Source organism: Ipomoea nil, unplaced genomic scaffold (assembly GCF_001879475.1).
Source record: "Ipomoea nil cultivar Tokyo-kokei standard unplaced genomic scaffold, Asagao_1.1 scaffold2694, whole genome shotgun sequence".
NCBI lineage: Eukaryota > Viridiplantae > Streptophyta > Magnoliopsida > Solanales > Convolvulaceae > Ipomoea > Ipomoea nil.
In genome coordinates this window covers 3,869,954-3,888,648 of record NW_017619122.1, presented here as the reverse complement: position 1 = coordinate 3,888,648, position 18,695 = coordinate 3,869,954, and the positions used below count along the sequence as shown (strand labels likewise).

Sequence of the window (18,695 nt, the reverse complement as noted above, 5' to 3'; positions counted from 1 at the left end):
TAGTACTGACTTTTTATTTTTTTAAAGGACATGCAGTAGTGACTTAATGAACTTCCAATAGTAATTTAAGGAACATGCAATAATATCTTGATAAACTTGTTAATTTACTTAATGGAATTGTATTTATAGTAACTAAAAGAACCTAAAATTTGGGGTGGGAATTTCGATTTACAGTTCGGGTCCATTTTTTTTCTAGGTTGGATTTATATTTTTCAGTTTTGAAAATACGAAACCATTCTATTTAACATTGTAATTTAGTTTCGGTCGGTCAATTTGAGAACATTAACATTCTCTAGTTCTTTTGCGCAATTAATTAATTATTTATTTTTTATTAATATAAAATTTAAAATCGAATGAAGACATCAACGATGCATATTTCAAATTCCTCAATCAATAATGAGTCCAAACAACAAGACAACACTACATATTTAAAAATCCAATGTCCAAACATAACAGTGATAAAACATAATTCAAATTACAAGATAGAAATCTAAGTGTCTAATAGAAATAAAAAATTTGGATTTAGAGAATTGAGAATTTAGTAATTAGTAATTAGTAAATAGTATATATACTCCGGGAATTTTTCAAATGTAAGAACATTTAGGTATAGATAGATACATATATGTGATGAAAGGAAATGTCACAGTTTTTTATGCTAACATTAGACTTTATAATAATTATAGAGTTGTTATTAAAGATGATTGGCTTTGGCTTGTGGTAACAATTGAATCATGCACAAGAGATGTTTGGTGTAGTGGAATGAAATCGGTTTGTTTCTCATGAACGTAATCATCGTGGCTATGTTTTAACTTTTAATCTTAGTTTGAAGACGCAAAAATGACTATGCGAAGCAATATGTGGAAAATAATATCATATGGTTACAAAAAGCTAAACGTTCGTTTATTAAGAATAAAATGTTTCTATGAGGGGCGGGGATAGCTCAGTTGGGAGAGCGTCAGACTAAAGATCTGAAGGTCACGTGTTTGATCCACGTTCACCGCAACTTAGTTTTGATGGTTTTAAAATGTAAACCATACAATTATAAGTTAATAGTTTTCAAAAGATGATTTTCAACAGATAATCCATGGAAGCGTTCCGTTGTCGTCCAGCGGTTAGGATATCTGGCTTTCACCCAGGAGAACTGGGTCCAATTCCTGGCAACGGAAGATTTCATATCTATCAATTTAGTGAAGTATTGTTTAATGTTGGCTTTCTCTCTGGGTATGCCCAGTGTATTTGTTTAGACGGTTATTCCCGCCATGATGCGAATATAATAAACCTAACATTGCTTAAATACATTTTTCTTTATTTCTTTTTGTATAAATAATATCAATCTATAAAAGTAATGTCGTTAAAAATATCTCATAGAGTTATTTTACATTCACTCATATTGATATATTTTTTCAATATGTTCTTACATTAAATGTGTTATATATTAATAATATAGATGACCTATGATGACTTACTATACCTACAATAGTGGCCTAATGAGTTTGCAATAGTAATTTAATGAACTTGTAATAATGTTTTGATGGACGAGCATAAATGACTTAATGAACTTGTAGTACTGACTTTTTATTTTTTTAAAGGACATGCAGTAGTGACTTAATGAACTTCCAATAGTAATTTAAGGAACATGCAATAATATCTTGATAAACTTGTTAATTTACTTAATGGAATTGTATTTATAGTAACTAAAAGAACCTAAAATTTGGGGTGGGAATTTCGATTTACAGTTCGGGTCCATTTTTTTTCTAGGTTGGATTTATATTTTTCAGTTTTGAAAATACGAAACCATTCTATTTAACATTGTAATTTAGTTTCGGTCGGTCAATTTGAGAACATTAACATTCTCTAGTTCTTTTGCGCAATTAATTAATTATTTATTTTTTATTAATATAAAATTTAAAATCGAATGAAGACATCAACGATGCATATTTCAAATTCCTCAATCAATAATGAGTCCAAACAACAAGACAACACTACATATTTAAAAATCCAATGTCCAAACATAACAGTGATAAAACATAATTCAAATTACAAGATAGAAATCTAAGTGTCTAATAGAAATAAAAAATTTGGATTTAGAGAATTGAGAATTTAGTAATTAGTAATTAGTAAATAGTATATATACTCCGGGAATTTTTCAAATGTAAGAACATTTAGGTATAGATAGATACATATATGTGATGAAAGGAAATGTCACAGTTTTTTATGCTAACATTAGACTTTATAATAATTATAGAGTTGTTATTAAAGATGATTGGCTTTGGCTTGTGGTAACAATTGAATCATGCACAAGAGATGTTTGGTGTAGTGGAATGAAATCGGTTTGTTTCTCATGAACGTAATCATCGTGGCTATGTTTTAACTTTTAATCTTAGTTTGAAGACGCAAAAATGACTATGCGAAGCAATATGTGGAAAATAATATCATATGGTTACAAAAAGCTAAACGTTTGTTTATTAAGAATAAAATGTTTCTATAAGGGGGGGGGATAGCTCAGTTGGGAGAGCGTCAGACTAAAGATCTGAAGGTCACGTGTTTGATCCACGTTCACCGCAACTTAGTTTTGATGGTTTTAAAATGTAAACCATACAATTATAAGTTAATAGTTTTCAAAAGATGATTTTCAACAAATAATCCATGGAAGCGTTCCGTTGTCGTCCAGCGGTTAGGATATCTGGCTTTCACCCAGGAGAACTGGGTCCAATTCCTGGCAACGGAAGATTTCATATCTATCAATTTAGCGAAGTATTGTTTAATGTTGGCTTTCTCTCTGGGTATGCCCAGTGTATTTGTTTAGACGGTTATTCCCGCCATGATGCCAATATAATAAACCAAACATTGCTTAAATACATTTTTCTTTATTTCTTTTTGTATAAATAATATCAATCTATAAAAGTAATGTCGTTAAAAATATCTCATAGAGTTATTTTACATTCACTCATATTGTTATATTTTTTCAATATGTTCTTACATTAAATGTGTGATATATTAATAATATAGATGACCTATGATGACTTACTATACCTACAATAGTGGCCTAATGAGTTTGCAATAGTAATTTAATGAACTTGTAATAATATTTTGATGGACGAGCATAAATGACTTAATGAACTTGTAGTAGTGACTTTTTATTTTTTTAAAGGACATGCAGTAGTGACTTAATGAACTTCCAATAGTAATTTAAGGAACATGCAATAATATCTTGATAAACTTGTTAATTTACTTAATGGAATTGTATTTATAGTAACTAAAAGAACCTAAAATTAGGGGTGGGAATTTCGATTTACAGTTCGGGTCCATTTTTTTTCTAGGTTGGATTTATATTTTTCAGTTTTGAAAATACGAAACCATTCTATTTAACATTGTAGTTTAGTTTCGGTTGGTCAATTTGAGAACATTAACATTCTCTAGTTCTTTAGCGCAATTAATTAATTATTTATTTTTTATTAATATAAAATTTAAATTCGAATGAAGACATCAACGATGCATATTTCAAATTCCTCAATCATGATTTAGGAGTCCAAACAACAAGACAACACTACATATTTAAAAATCCAATGTCCAAACATAACAGTGATAAAACATAATTCAAATTACAAGATAGAAATCTAAGTGTCTAATAGAAATAAAAAATTTGGATTTAGAGAATTGAGAATTTAGTAATTAGTAATTAGTAATTAGTATATATACTCCGGAAATTTTTCAAATGTAAGAACATTTAGGTATAGATAGATACATATATGTGATGAAAGGAAATGTCACAGTTTTTTATGCTTACATTAGACTTTATAATAATTATTATAGAGTTGTTATTAAAGATGATTGGCTTTGGCTTGTGGTAACAATTGAATTATGCACAAGAGATGTTTGGTGTAGTGGAATGAAATCGGTTTGTTTCTCATGAACGTAATCATAGTGGCTATGTTTTAACTTTTAATCATAGTTTGAAGACGCAAAAATGACTATGCGAAGCAATATGTGGAAAATAATATCATATGGTTACAAAAAGCTAAACGTTCGTTTATTAAGAATAAAATGTTTCTATGAGGGGCGGGGATAGCGCAGTTGGGAGAGCGTCAGACTGAAGATCTGAAGGTCACGTGTTTGATCCACGTTCACCGCAACTTAGTTTTGATGGTTTTAAAATGTAAACCATACAATTATAAGTTAATAGTTTTCAAAAGATGATTTTCAACAGATAATCCATGGAAGCGTTCCGTTGTCGTCCAGCGGTTAGGATATCTGGCTTTCACCCAGGAGAACTGGGTCCGATTCCTGGCAACGGAAGATTTCATATCTATCAATTTAGTGAAGTATTGTTTAATGTTGGCTTTCTCTCTGGGTATGCCTAGTGTATTTGTTTAGACGGTTATTCTCGCCATGATTCCAATATAATAAACCAAACATTGCTTAAATACATTTTTCTTTATTTCTTTTTGTATAAATAATATCAATCTATAAAAGTAATGTCGTTAAAAATATCTCATAGAGTTATTTTACATTCACTCATATTGATATATTTTTTCAATATGTTCTTACATTAAATGTGTGATATATTAATAATATAGATGACCTATGATGACTTACTATACCTACAATAGTGGCTTAATGAGTTTGCAATAGTAATTTAATGAACTTCTAATAATGTTTTGATGGACGAGCATAAATGACTTAATGAAGTTGTAGTAGTGACTTTTTATTTTTTTAAAGGACATGCAGTAGTGACTTAATCAACTTGCAATAGTAATTTAAGGAACATGCAATAATATCTTGATAAACTTGTTAATTTACTTAATGGAATTGTATTTATAGTAACTAAAAGAACCTAAAATTAGGGGTGGGAATTTCGATTTACAGTTCAGGTCCATTTTTTTTCTAGGATTGATTTATATTTTTTCGTTTTGAAAATACGAAACCATTCTATTTAACATTGTAGTTTAGTTTCGGTCGGTCAATTTGAGAACATTAACATTCTCTAGTTCTTTTGCGCAATTAATTAATTATTTATTTTTTATTAATATAAAATTTAAAATCGAATGAAGACGTCAATGATGCATATTTCAAATTCCTCAATCAATAATGAGTCCAAACAACAAGACAACACTACATATTTAAAAATCCAATGTCCAAACATAACAGTGATAAAACTTAATTCAAATTACAAGATAGCAATATAAGTGTCTAATAGAAATAAAAAATTTGGATTTAAAGAATTGAGAATTTAGTAATTAGTAATTAGTAATTAGTATATATACTCCGGAAATTTTTCAAATATAAAAACATTTAGGTATAGATAGATACATATATGTGATGAAAGGAAATGTCACAGTTTTTTATGCTTACATTAGACTTTATAATAATTATAGAGTTGTTATTAAAGATGATTGGCTTTGGCTTGTGGTAACAATTGAATCATGCACAAGAGATGTTTGGTGTAGTGGAATGAAATCGGTTTGTTTCTCATGAACGTAATCATCGTGGCTATGTTTTAACTTTTAATCAGAGTTTGAAGACGCAAAAATGACTATGCGAAGCAATATGTGGAAAATAATATCATATGGTTACAAAAAGATAAACGTTCGTTTATTAAGAATAAAAAGTTTCTATGAGGGGCGGGGATAGCTTAGTTGGGAGAGCGTCAGACTGAAGATCTGAAGGTCATGTGTTCGATCCACGTTCACCGCAACTTAGTTTTGATGGTTTTAAAATGTAAACCATACAATTATAAGTTAATAGTTTTCAAAAGATGATTTTCTAAAGATAATCCATGGAAGCGTTCCGTTGTCGTCCAGCGGTTCGGATATCTGGCTTTCACCCAGGAGAACCGGGTTCGATTCCTGGCAACGGAAGATTTCATATCTATCAATTTAGTGAAGTATTGTTTAATGTTGGCTTTCTCTCTTGGTATGCCCAGTGTATTTGTTTAGATTATTATTCTCGCCATGATGCCAATATAATAAACCGAACATTGCATAAATACATTTTTCTTTATTTGTTTTTGTATAAATGAAATCAATCTATAAATGTAATGTCGTTAAAAATATCTCATAGAGTTATTTTAAATTCACTCATATTGATATATTTTTTCAATATGTTCTTACAATAAATGTGTGATATATTAATAATATAGATGACCTATGATGACTTACTATACCTACAATAGTGGCTTAATCACTATGCAATAGTAATTTAATGAAGTTGTAATAATGTTTTGATGGACGAGCATAAATGACTTAATGAACTTGTAGTAGTGACTTTTTTTGTTTTTTTAAACGACTTGCAGTAGTGACTTAATCAACTTGCAATACTAATTTAAGGAACATGCAATAATATCTTGAAAAACTTGTTAATTTACTTAATGGAATTGTATTAATAGTAATTAAAAGAACCAAAAATTAGGGGTGAGAATTTCGATTTACAGTTCGGGTCCATTTTTTTTTTCTCGGTTTGATTTATATTTTTCAGTTTTGAAAATACGAAACCATTCTCTAGTTCCTTAGCGCAATTAATTAATTATTAATTTAAAATTTAAAATCGAATGAACACATCAACGATGCATATTTCAAATTCCTCAATCAATAATGAGTCCAAACTACAAGACAACACTACATATTTAAAATTCCAATGTCCAAACATAAAGTAAAACTTAATTCAAATTACAAGACTGCAATCTAAGTGTCCAATAGAAATACAAAATTGGGATTTAGAGAATTGAGAATTTAGTAACTAGTAAGTAGTATATATACTCGCGTAATTTTCCAAATATAAAAACATTTAGGTATAGATAGATACATATATGTGATGAAAGGAAATGTCACAGTTTTTTATGCTTACATTAGAATTTATAATAATTATAGAGTTGTTATTAAAGATGATTGGCTTTGTCTTGTGGTAACAATTGAATCATGCACAAGAGATGTTTGGTGTAGTGGAATGAAATCGGTTTGTTTCTCATGAACGTAATCATCGTGGCTATGTTTTAACTTTTAATCAGAGTTTGAAGACGCAATAATTGTTAAAAAGGAAAAAGAATAATCATATGAGCAATTGCAGGGATCAGCTGATTCATCATATCATAGTAAATAATGGATGAGATATTACAGTTGATTTACAGCCTTAAAATTTATTCTATTTCCTTTAATAACCAAATGTATTCACCTATAAATTCCTGTATCATCTTTCATTGTAACATCATCAAAAATATGTACAATTCTTATTCTTCAATGCTTGTTATCATGGTATCACAGCAGTGTGTATGGTTCTAGGACCAAACTGCTCAATACTACTCATCATATACTCATTCCTAGTCCTTCAAATTCCGCTGTCAAGCCGCCATGTCCGATGACGGTAGCTCGACACATACAACAGGCATCAACAGTGATGACCTGACAACCCAGCTTGCAAACCTCATAAAAAATGGCCTCAATTCCCAGAACCAAAACCAAAAACAAAACCTTTCTGATAGCCTCAAAATCAGCGTCAAATTAAACAACCAAAATTATGCCCTATGGGCTCGAATGATTCGAGTTGCCATTGGGGGGAAATCAAAAACACTTCTAAGCCACCTATCCGGAAATCCAGCCCCGCCAGATCCAAAAGATGAGAAATATGAGGAATGGGAACAAGATGATTTAGTGGTGTTCTCATGGCTAATACAGAACATCAAACCGGCTTTAGCCAGTAACCTTACTGAGTTTCCCACAGCAAAATCTCTGTGGGATGCACTCGTAGTTACGTATAGCAGTGGAAAAGACAAGTTGCAGACGTTTGACTTACACGTCAAGACAAATGAAATCAAGCAGAATAGTGCACCCCTTGAAGATTTTTGGATTTTAATGCAAGGAATTTGGGGAGAGATCGAACGAAGAGACCCAAACCCCATGACATGTGCAGCTGATATTGCAACCTACAACAAATTGCGGGCAGAACAGAAGTTATTCCAGTTTCTCAATGCCATAAACCGACAGTATGACCCAATAAAACGGGAAATACTTCGATGGGATCCACTGCCTTCAGCTGAAGGTGCCTATGGCGCTGTTCAGAAAGAAACTGCTCACCAGAATATTCTTGGAGCAGTTTCTGCTATTACTTCATCACAGCAAGGGGTGGCGGCCGGTTTAACGGTAACAGGACCAAGTGAAGCCGAAGGCTTAGGGCTCATCTCAAAGGGGCAGCGCCGGTCAGACCAGACACGGAGGACGAATGGATCATCATCCCGACCAGATAAATCACAGTTAAAATGCAGTCATTGTGGTATGTCAAAACACACCAAAGAACAATGCTTCAAAATAGTCGGGTACCCCGAATGGTAGAATGACGGACATAAACAAAGTGGAAAAACCACTAGATCAAATGGGGGAAGGGCAGCCGCCGCTGTAGGCAATAATGACGCTACCATCAACATTGGTGACGGCCAAGGAAACACCAGAGAAGGAGGATTCGGTGGTATGGCAGCAGCAAAGAGGGACGATGAAACAGGTAAAGGGTTTGGGGATTTTTCCTCAAGCCCTTCCTTTTTGAATCCTAAATATTTTCCCCGAAGGTTTTTAAAATTGGTAGAAAATACCCTTGAGAACACAACTGATGAATTTAATGGGAGGGGCTATTTAAAAACAATTAAAACAGCCCAAAAATGTGTTGGGAAGGCAAATATGGCTCAAAATTATTGTGGAAAGCAGGATAAATCATGGATTCTTGATTGTGGTGCTACCGACACAATGACATTTGAATTGTCGGATATTATCTCATCGTCTAAAAAAAAAAAAAAAAAAACACACATTCAAGCGGCTAATGGAGAAATAATGCATGTTGAAGGGGGAGGAACTATTGAAATTTCACCAACCATGAAACTTTCCAACTGTCTTTATGTTCCCTCGTTATCACATAAATTGTTATCAATCAGTCATGTGACAAAAGAGCTCAACTGCACGGTTTTAATGCATCCTACTTTTTGTATCTTACAGGATATCAGGACGGGAGTGATCATTGGGCGTGGCACTGAACGCCAAGGGTTGTACTACGTGGACGAAGTGACTCAACGCGGTACTGTGATGCTGGCTCATGGAACCGTAGATTGTGAAGCCTGGTTATGGCATAGGAGACTTGGACATCCATCTAATGGGTATTTACATATTTTGTTCCCAAAATTATTTCCCTCCAATAATATGTCAAAATGTGAGACGTGTGTGTTAGCAAAAAGCCATAGACAAACCTTTAAACCAAATAACACAAGGGTTGATTTACCTTTTTCATTGATCCATTCTGATGTTTGGGGTCCGGCTCCGATTATTGGGGGACAAAACTTTCATTTTTTCTTAATATTTGTGGATGATTGTACTCGAATGACCTGGGTTTACTTCTTGAAACACAAGTCAGAAGTTTTTGATAAATTCACCATGTTCTATGCCATGATTCAAACCCAGTTCCAAAAGAATATTCAGATTTTTCGATCTGATAATGGAGGGGAATTTGTTAACACCCATATGCAACAATTTTTTCAAAAAATGGGGGTAATTCATCAAACTACTTGCCCACATACTCCAGAACAGAATGGTGTAGTTGAACGAAAAAATCGTATTCTGTTAGAAATAACTCGGGCTCTTCTGATTGAGTCACGAGTTCCTAAATCTTTTTGGCCTGAAGCTATCGCAACAGCCACTTACCTTATCAATCGACTCCCAACCAACATCCTCAAACTAAAAACTCCATTACAAACTCTATCAGGATTTACCAAAGTACCCCCTGCTCTTACTCTTCAACCACGAATCTTTGGTTGTTCTGTTTTTGTCCATATACCCAAAACGAATCGAACGAGACTTGACCCTTGTGCTGAGAAGTGTGTATTCATTGGTTATGGAGTAAACCAAAAAGGTTACAGGTGTTATAATCCAAAGACACGTCAAATGTTCACCACCATGAACTGTGACTTTCTTGAAACTGAGTATTACTACAATTCCCAACACAGTGGTCAGGGGGAGAAGGGATGCTTAGACACAGTAAGTTGGTTGAAATATGTTTCATCATCAGAGGAGATTAATCATAGTACCAAAGATGAGTCACTTGATACTCCCACACAATCTGCAGAACCAATCGTTAGTGCCATTGAAAATGCTCCTCCCAACCTGATGCCTGAGGTGAGTAATACTTACTCTTCTGATACTCACTCTTCTACTTCTCACTCCCCGGAACATATTGAATCTTCTGGAAGTCCATCTATTTCTTTTGACCATGGTGAGAAAACAACAGAACAGGTTGAACTAGTCCGGGAGGAAATGGTAGAGCAGGGTGAACTACCACAAGAAGAAACACCAGAAAGATATGTGTTACCTCCTAGGGCAAACAGAGGAATTCCACCTAAACGGTCCTCTCCATAAAAAGAGACTCGAGGATCAAAGTATCCAGTGACCAATATATCCAAAGGAAACCTGTCTGAAGAAGCTAGGGCTTTTGTTTCATCACTATATTCTGAAGAAACTCCAGCTACTGTGAAACAAGCCTTCGAATCAAAGAACTGGAAAGATGCAATGGAAACGGAGATGGAGGCATTGATGAAAAATGACACATGGGAAAAGTGTGCACTTCTGTTAAGAAAAAAACCGGTGGGATGTCGTTGGGTTTTTACAATCAAACATAATCCAGATGGGACTATTGAAAGGTATAAGGCTCGGTTAGTAGCTAAAGGTTACACTCAGCCATATGGGATTGACTACTCAGAGACTTTCTCTCCAGTAGCCAAGATTGACACGATCCAGGTTCTTTTCTCGATAGCTGCAAATGAAGGATGACCACTTTATCAGTTTGATATAAAGAACGCTTTCCTGCATGGAGAATTAAAAGAAGAAGTATATATGGAAGCACCTCCCGGATTCGCGGGAGACTTCAAGACAGGTGAAGTTGCCGGTTAAAGAAATCTCTCTATGGGCTAAAACAGTCTCCTCGAGCTTGGTTTGGCAGATTTACTCGAGCAATGAAAAGATATGGATTTAAACAGAGTAACTCGGATCATACTCTGTTCCTCAAACGAAGAGGTAGTCTTGTAACATGTCTGATTATATATGTTGATGACATGATCATTACAGGAAACGATAAGGAGGAAATGACAGAACTAAAGAAAAATTTGTTTACAGAATTCGAGATGAAGGACTTGGGAAGACTTAAGTACTTTCTTGGAATAGAAGTACTAAGATCTAAACAAGGGATCTTTGTCTGTCAGAAAAAATATGTTCTAGATCTATTAGCCGAAACAGGAATGATTGATTGCAAACCTGTGGATACCCCAATGATGGTGAATCATAAGCTTCAAATGGTAGAAGGAGACGAGTTAGCAAACAAAGAAAGATATCAACGGCTAGTGGGAAAACTAATTTATCTCTCACATACTCGCCCAGACATAGCATACGTAGTAGGTGTTGTTAGTCAATTCATGCATCAACCCCAAGTAACACACATGGAAGCAGTGTGGAGGATTATTAGATATCTCAAGGGAACAGCTGGCCATGGAGTTCTCTTCAAACCAAATGGGCATATGAAAATCCTAGGGTATACGGATGCAGACTGGGCAGGAGATAAAGGAGATCGAAGATCAACATCATGATATTTTACCCTGGTGGGGGGAAATCTGGTTAAGTGGAGAAGCAAAAAACAAAAAGTGGTTGCTCATTCTAGTGCAGAAGCTGAGTATCGTGGGGTGGCACGAGGCTTAGCAGAAATATTATGGATACGGAAACTTCTAACTGAGATCGGTTTTCCCCCAACCGAAACTATCAAGATCATGTGTGATAATGAGGCAGCAATCCAAATCTCAGAAAACCCAGTACAACATGATCGTACAAAGCATGTAGAGGTTGATAGACACTTCATCAAAGAGAAGCTGGAAGCAGGGATAATAGAGTTACCATTTGTTCGATCTGAAGACCAATTAGCAGATATATTGACAAAAGCAGTTAATGGCAAGATTTTCAGCAACTGTCTGGTGAAGTTAAGTATCGGAAATCCCACTACTCAACTTGAGGGAGAGTGTTAAAAAGGAAAAAGAATAATCATATGAGCAATTACAGGGATCAGCTGATTCATCATATCATAGTAAATAATGGATGAGATATTACAGTTGATTTACAGCCTTAAAATTTATTCTATTTCCTTTAATAACCAAATGTATTCACCTATAAATTCCTGTATCATCTTTCATTGTAACATCATCAAAAATATGTACAATTCTTCTTCTTCAACGCTTGTTATCAATAATGACTATGCGAAGCAATATGTGGAAAATAATATCATATGGTTACAAAAAGCTAAACGTTCGTTTATTAAGAATAAAAAGTTTTTATGAGGTGCGGGGATAGCTCAGTTGGGAGAGCGTCAGACTGAAGATCTGAAGGTCACGTGTTTGATCCACGTTCACCACAACTTAGCTTTGATGGTTTTAAAATGTAAACCATACAATTATAAGTTAATAATTTTCAAAAGATGATTTTCAACAGATAATCCATGGAAGCGTTCCGTTGTCGTCCAGCGGTTAGGATATCTGGCTTTCACCCAGGAGACCCGGGTTCAATTCCCAGCAAAGGAAGATTTCATATCTATCAATTTAGCGAAGATTTGTAGTGCAAAGTATGGTTTAATGTTGGCTTTCTCTCTGGGTATGCCCAGTGTATTTGAATATACCGAACATTGTTTAAATACATTTTTCTTTATTTCTTTTTGTATAAATAAAATCAATCAATAAAAGTTATGTCGTTAAAAATATCTCATAGAGTTATTTTAAATTCACTCATATTGATATATTTTTTCAATATGTTCATACAATAAATGTGTGATATATTAATAATATAGATGACCTACGATGACTTACTATACCTACAATAGTGGCTTAATGAGTATGCAATAGTAATTTAATGAACTTGTAATAATGTTTTGATGGACGAGCATAAATGACTTAATGAACTTGTAGTAGTGACTTTTTTTTTTAAAGGAGTTGCAGTAGTGACTAAATCAACTTGCAATAGTAATTTAAGGAACATGCAATAATATCTTGATAAACTTGTTAATTTACTTAATGGAATTGTATTTATAGTACTTAAAAGAACCTAAAATTAGGGGTGGGAATTTCGATTTACAGTTTGGGTTCATTTTTTTTTTCTAGGTTTGATTTATATGTTTCAATTTTGAAAATACGAAACCATTCTATTTAACATTGTATTTTAGTTTGGGTCGGTCAATTTGAGAACATTAACATTCTTTAGTTCTTTAGCGCAATTAATTAATTAATTATTTTTTATTAATTTAAAATTTAAAATCGAATGAAGACGTCAACGATGCATATTTCAAATTCCTCAATCAATAATGAGTCCAAACAACAAGACAACACTACATATTTAAAAATCCAATGTCCAAACATAACATAAAACTTAATTCAAATTACAAGATAGCAATCTAAGTGTCTAATAGAAATAAAAAATTTGGATTTAGAGAATTGAGAATTTAGTAATTAGTAATTAGTATGTACACTCGCGTAATTTTCCAAATGTAAAAACATTTATGTATAGATAGATACATATATGTGATGAAAGGAAATGTCACAGTTTTTTATGCTTACATTAGACTTTATAATAATTATAGAGTTGTTAATAAAGATGATTGGCTTTGGCTTGTGGTAACAATTGAATCATGCACAAGAGATGTTTGATGTAGTGGAATGAAATCGGTTTGTTTCTCATGAACGTACTCATCGCGGCTATGTTTTAACTTCTAATCAGAGTTCGAAGTCGCAGTAATGACTATTCGAAGCAATATGTGGAACATAATAACTTATGGTTACAAAAAGCTAAACGTTCGTTTATTAAGAATAAAAAGTTTCTATGAGATGCGGGAAAAGCTCAGTTGGGAGAGCGTTAGACTGAAGATCTGAAGGTCACATGTTTGATCCACGTTAACCGCAACTTAGGTTTGATGGTTTTAAAATGTAAATCATTCAATTATAAGTTAATAATTTTCAAAAGATGATTTTCAACAGATAATCCATGGAAGCGTTCCGTTGTCGTCCAGTGGTTAGGATATTTGGCTTTCACCCAGGAGACCCGGGTTTGATTCCCGACAATGGAAGATTTCATATCTATCAATTTAGTGAAGATTTGTAGTGCAAAGTATGGTTTAATGTTGGCTTTCTCTCTGGGTATGTCCAGTGTATTTGTTTAGACGGTTATTCTTAAGCCAAACCATGTTGCCAATATAATAAGCCAAACATTGCATAAATATATTTTTCTTTATTTCTTTTTGTATAAATAAAATCAATCAATAAAAGTAATGTCGTTAAAAATATCTCATAGAGTTATTTTAAATTCACTCATATTGATATATTTTTTCAATATGTTCTTACAATAAATGTGTGATATATTAATAATATAGATGACCTATGATGACTTACTATACCTACAATAATGGCTTAATGAGTATGCAATAGTAATTTAATGAACTTGTAATAATGTTTTGATGGACGAGCATAAATGACTTCATGAACTTTTAGTAGTGATTTTTTTTTAAGGACTTGCAGTAGTGACTTAATGAACTTGCAATAGTAATTTAACGAACATGCAATAATATCTTGAAAAACTTGTTAATTTACTTAATGGAATTGTATTAATAGTAATTAAAATAACCAAAATTTAGGGGTGGGAATTTCGATTTACAGTTCGGGTCCATTTTTTTTTCTCGGTTTGATTTATATTTTTCAGTTTTGAAAATACGAAACCATTCTATTTAACATTGTAGTTTAGTTTGGTTCGGTCAATTTGAAAACATTAACATTCTCTAGTTCTTTAGCGCAATTAATTAATTAATTAATTATTATTAATTTAAAATTTAAAATTGAATGAACACATCAACGATGCATATTTCAAATTCCTCAATCAATAATGAGTCCAAACTACAAGACAACACTACAGATTTAAAAATCCAATGTCCAAACATAAAGTAAAACTTAATTCAAATTACAAGATTGCAATCTAAGTGTCCAATTGAAATACAAAATTGGGATTTAGAGAATTGAGAATTTAGTAACTAGTAAGTAGTATATATACTCGCGTAATTTTCCAAATGTAAAAACATTTATGTATAGATAGATACATATATGTGATGAAAGGAAATGTCACAGTTTTTTATGCTTACATTAGACTTTATAATAATTATAGAGTTTTTAATAAAGATGATTGGCTTTGGCTTGTGGTAACAATTGAATCATGCACAAGAGATGTTTGATGTAGTGGAATGAAATCGGTTTGTTTCTCATGAACGTACTCATCGCGGCTATGTTTTATCTTCTAATCAGAGTTCGAAGACGCAGTAATGACTATGCGAAGCAATATGTGGAAAATAATATCATATGGTTACAAAAAGCTAAATGTTCGTTTATTACGAATAAAAAGTTTCTATGAGGTGTGGGGACAGCTCAGTTGGGAGAGCGTCAGACTGAAGATCTGAAGGTCGTGTTTGATCCATGTTCACCGCAACTTAGTTTTGATGGTTTTAAAATGTAAACCATTCAATTATAAGTTAATAATTTTCAAAATATTGTTTTCAACAGATAATCCATGGAAGCGTTCCGTTGTCGTCCAGCGGTTAGGATATCTGGCTTTCACCCAGGATACCCGGTTTGATTCCCGGCAACGGAAGATTTCATATCTATCAATTTAGTGAAGATTTGTAGTGCAAAGTATGGTTTAATGTTGGCTTTCTCTCTGGGTATGTTTAGACGGTTATTCTCGCCATGTTGCCAATATAATAAGCCAAACATTGTTTAAATACATTTTTCTTTATTTCTTTTTGTATAAATAAAATCAATCAATAAAAGTAATGTCGTTAAAAATATCTCATAGTGTTATTTTAAATTCACTCATATTGATATATTCTTTCAATATGTTCTTACAATAAATGTGTGATATATTAATAATATAGATGACCTATGATGACTTACTATACCTACAATAATGGCTTAATGAGTACGCAATAGTAATTAAATGAACTTGTAATAATGTTTTGATGGACGAGCATAAATGACATAATGAACTTGTAGTAGTGACTTTTTTTTTTTAAAGGACTTGCAGTAGTGACTTTATCAACTTGCAATAATAATTTAACGAAAATGCAATAATATCTTGATAAACTTGTAAATTTACTTAATGGAATTGTATTAAAATTTATTAAAAGAACCTAAAATTAGGGGTGGGAATTTCAATTTACAGTTCGGGTCCATTTTTTTTTCAAGGTTTGATTTATATTTTTCAGTTCCGAAAATACGAAACCATTTTGTTTAACATTGTAGTTTAGTTTGGTTCAGTCAAATTGAGAACATTAACATTCTCTAGTTCTTTAGCGCAATTAATTAATTAATTATTTTTTATTAATTTAAAATTTAAAATCGAATGAACACATCAACGATGCATATTTCAAATTCCTCAATCAATAATGAGTCCAAACAACAAGACAAAACTACATATTTAAAAATCCAATGTCCGAACATAACATAAAACTTAATTCAAATTACAAGATAGAAATCTAAGTGTGTAACAGAAATACAAAATTGGGATTTAGAGAATTGAGAATTTAGTAATTAGTAATTAGTATATACACTCGCGTAATTTTCCAAATATAAAAACGTTTAGGTATAGATAGATACATATATGTGATGAAAGGAAATGTCACAGTTTTTTATGCGTACATTAGACTTTATAATAATTATATAGAGTTGTTATTATAGATGATTGGCTTTGGCTTGTGGTAAGAATTGAATCATGCACAAGAGATGTTTGGTGTAGTGGAATTAAATCGGTTTGTTTCTCATGAACCGTAATCATCGTGGCTATGTTTTAACTTTTAATCAGAGTTTGAAGACACAATAATGACTATGCGAAGCAATATGTGGAACATAATATCATATGGTTACAAAAAGCTAAACGTTCGTTTATTAAGAATAAAAAGTTTCTATGAGGTGCGTGGATAGCTCAGTTGGGAGAGTGTCAGATTGAAGATCTGAAGGTCACTTGTTCGATCCACGTTCACCGCAACTTAGCTCTGTTGGTTTTAAAATGTAAACCATACAATTACAAGTTAATAATTTTTAAAAGATGAATTTCAACAGCACTCCCTCTAGAAGATCCATGTGAATACGTGATTGAGTTAGTAAACCTTGCACTTGTTGTTCCAAAAGTTTGAGCCTCGACGTAGTATCGGACCCATGCTTTCCCATTTCATTGAACAACTTCATCACATCTTTCTTCAATTCATCTTTGGCCGTGTCAATTTCGGTTTTTAATAGGCCTTGCCTATTAAACAATTGTTGAGCACGATCCACCATCTCCTTGTGATAATCATCAAGTTTTGTGTTTATTGCCTCCATCTTTGTTCTCAATCCACCCGTAGATTCTTGTACAATGGCCTTAACATCTCCAACAATCTCTTCTCTTAAGGCTTGAGTATTGATCAAGGGTTCATGTTGCACGGGTGGGGTTGGAATTGGCAAAGGGTGTGCAAAATCATCTCTTGGTGTGGTGATCATTGTATCAACAAGGTTGGGTTCGGCTTCCTCAGTGTTGTAGCAAAGAAGCAATGTTGATCTATTTCTTGGATGTTCTTGGTCATAAAACTCATAGGAAGATGGCAAATTAGGCAAATTCCTTGTTTCATCCAAGTTCAAAGAAACCCCTTGACTTAGTGCATTTCTTTCTTCACGAATAGACTCCGTAACCTCCGTTACGGGTTGTGGAAAGTAAGATTCAAAGCTCAAATTTTCATTCAAATTTTCATCTCCAAAATTCGCAGGATATGGATCAAATGCCACGATCTCTACACCATCATTTCTCGTCAAAGATCCCTCTCCGGGTCCTCTTCGGGTATCCTCTAAAGACATAGCGGTGGCACGGCGAATATCATTCGGATCAAATTCACCTATAGGCACTTCGGTTGTGGCTTCCGTCATAACACCTTTTTCAGTTCTTTTCTTCTTAGCAAGCTTAGTCAAAAAACAAGAATTAATCACCGAAAACCGGGTAGCTTTAGCAAGATCACGTGTACCCAACCAATTCAACACCATTTCTTCCCTTTCCAAGGTATTCGGCCCTATTGATTCGGCCAACATGTTGTGGTCTCCTAATCTCTATGCTCTCCATTCTAGTGCTCTTTTATACTCCTCCAAAAGTGCACTATCCGCCCCAATTGTGGATATCTCATCATCACTTCCAACTTCAATTTGATCATTCTCAACAACATTCACCTCAACTCTATTTTCCTCAACAAAGCCGTGGCTCTCAAAGATAATTGGGTTCGGGTTTTGAGTGGTTAAGGGTCTTGAGATTGGGTGGCTTGATTGTTCTTCGTTGGATCGGACGGCATGGGTGTTTGATCCTTCATGGCTTGGTTCTCGGATATATTGTTTAAGGTTTTGAAAGGGGTTGGGCAATTTTCTTTTTCGGGTGGGTTTTGGTAGGCTTGTGGGTAAGGTAGGATTTTTAGGTTCATTGGAGTTGGGTGGCTGAAAGAGGTAGCTATGGTTTGTAATATGCTTGGCTTTGGTAAGGGTGACATTTTTGGTTCTCAAAATCTCACCAACGGCAAACCCGTAACTGATCTCCTGTTGAAACCATCCATCCAACAAAGGTTCCGCCTTCCTTATAGACTCACACAACCTTCCAAAC

At 33.4% G+C, this 18,695-nt stretch overlaps 5 non-coding genes across 5 annotated transcripts; all 5 read left to right on the top strand.

The window, feature by feature from the left end:
- The first annotated feature begins 929 nt into the window (after nt 1–929).
- TRNAF-AAA lies at nt 930–1,002 on the top strand. The gene has a single exon. It is a non-coding gene; the product is annotated as a tRNA-Phe (tRNA).
- A 4,619-nt stretch (nt 1,003–5,621) lies between these two features.
- TRNAF-GAA lies at nt 5,622–5,694 on the top strand. Its single transcript has one exon. It is a non-coding gene; the product is annotated as a tRNA-Phe (tRNA).
- Nucleotides 5,695–12,508: 6,814 nt separating this feature from the next.
- On the top strand, nt 12,509–12,580 carry TRNAE-UUC. The gene has a single exon. It is a non-coding gene; the product is annotated as a tRNA-Glu (tRNA).
- A 1,460-nt stretch (nt 12,581–14,040) lies between these two features.
- TRNAE-UUC lies at nt 14,041–14,112 on the top strand. The gene has a single exon. It is a non-coding gene; the product is annotated as a tRNA-Glu (tRNA).
- A 2,883-nt stretch (nt 14,113–16,995) lies between these two features.
- Nucleotides 16,996–17,068, top strand: TRNAF-GAA. The gene has a single exon. It is a non-coding gene; the product is annotated as a tRNA-Phe (tRNA).
- Nucleotides 17,069–18,695: the final 1,627 nt, after the last annotated feature.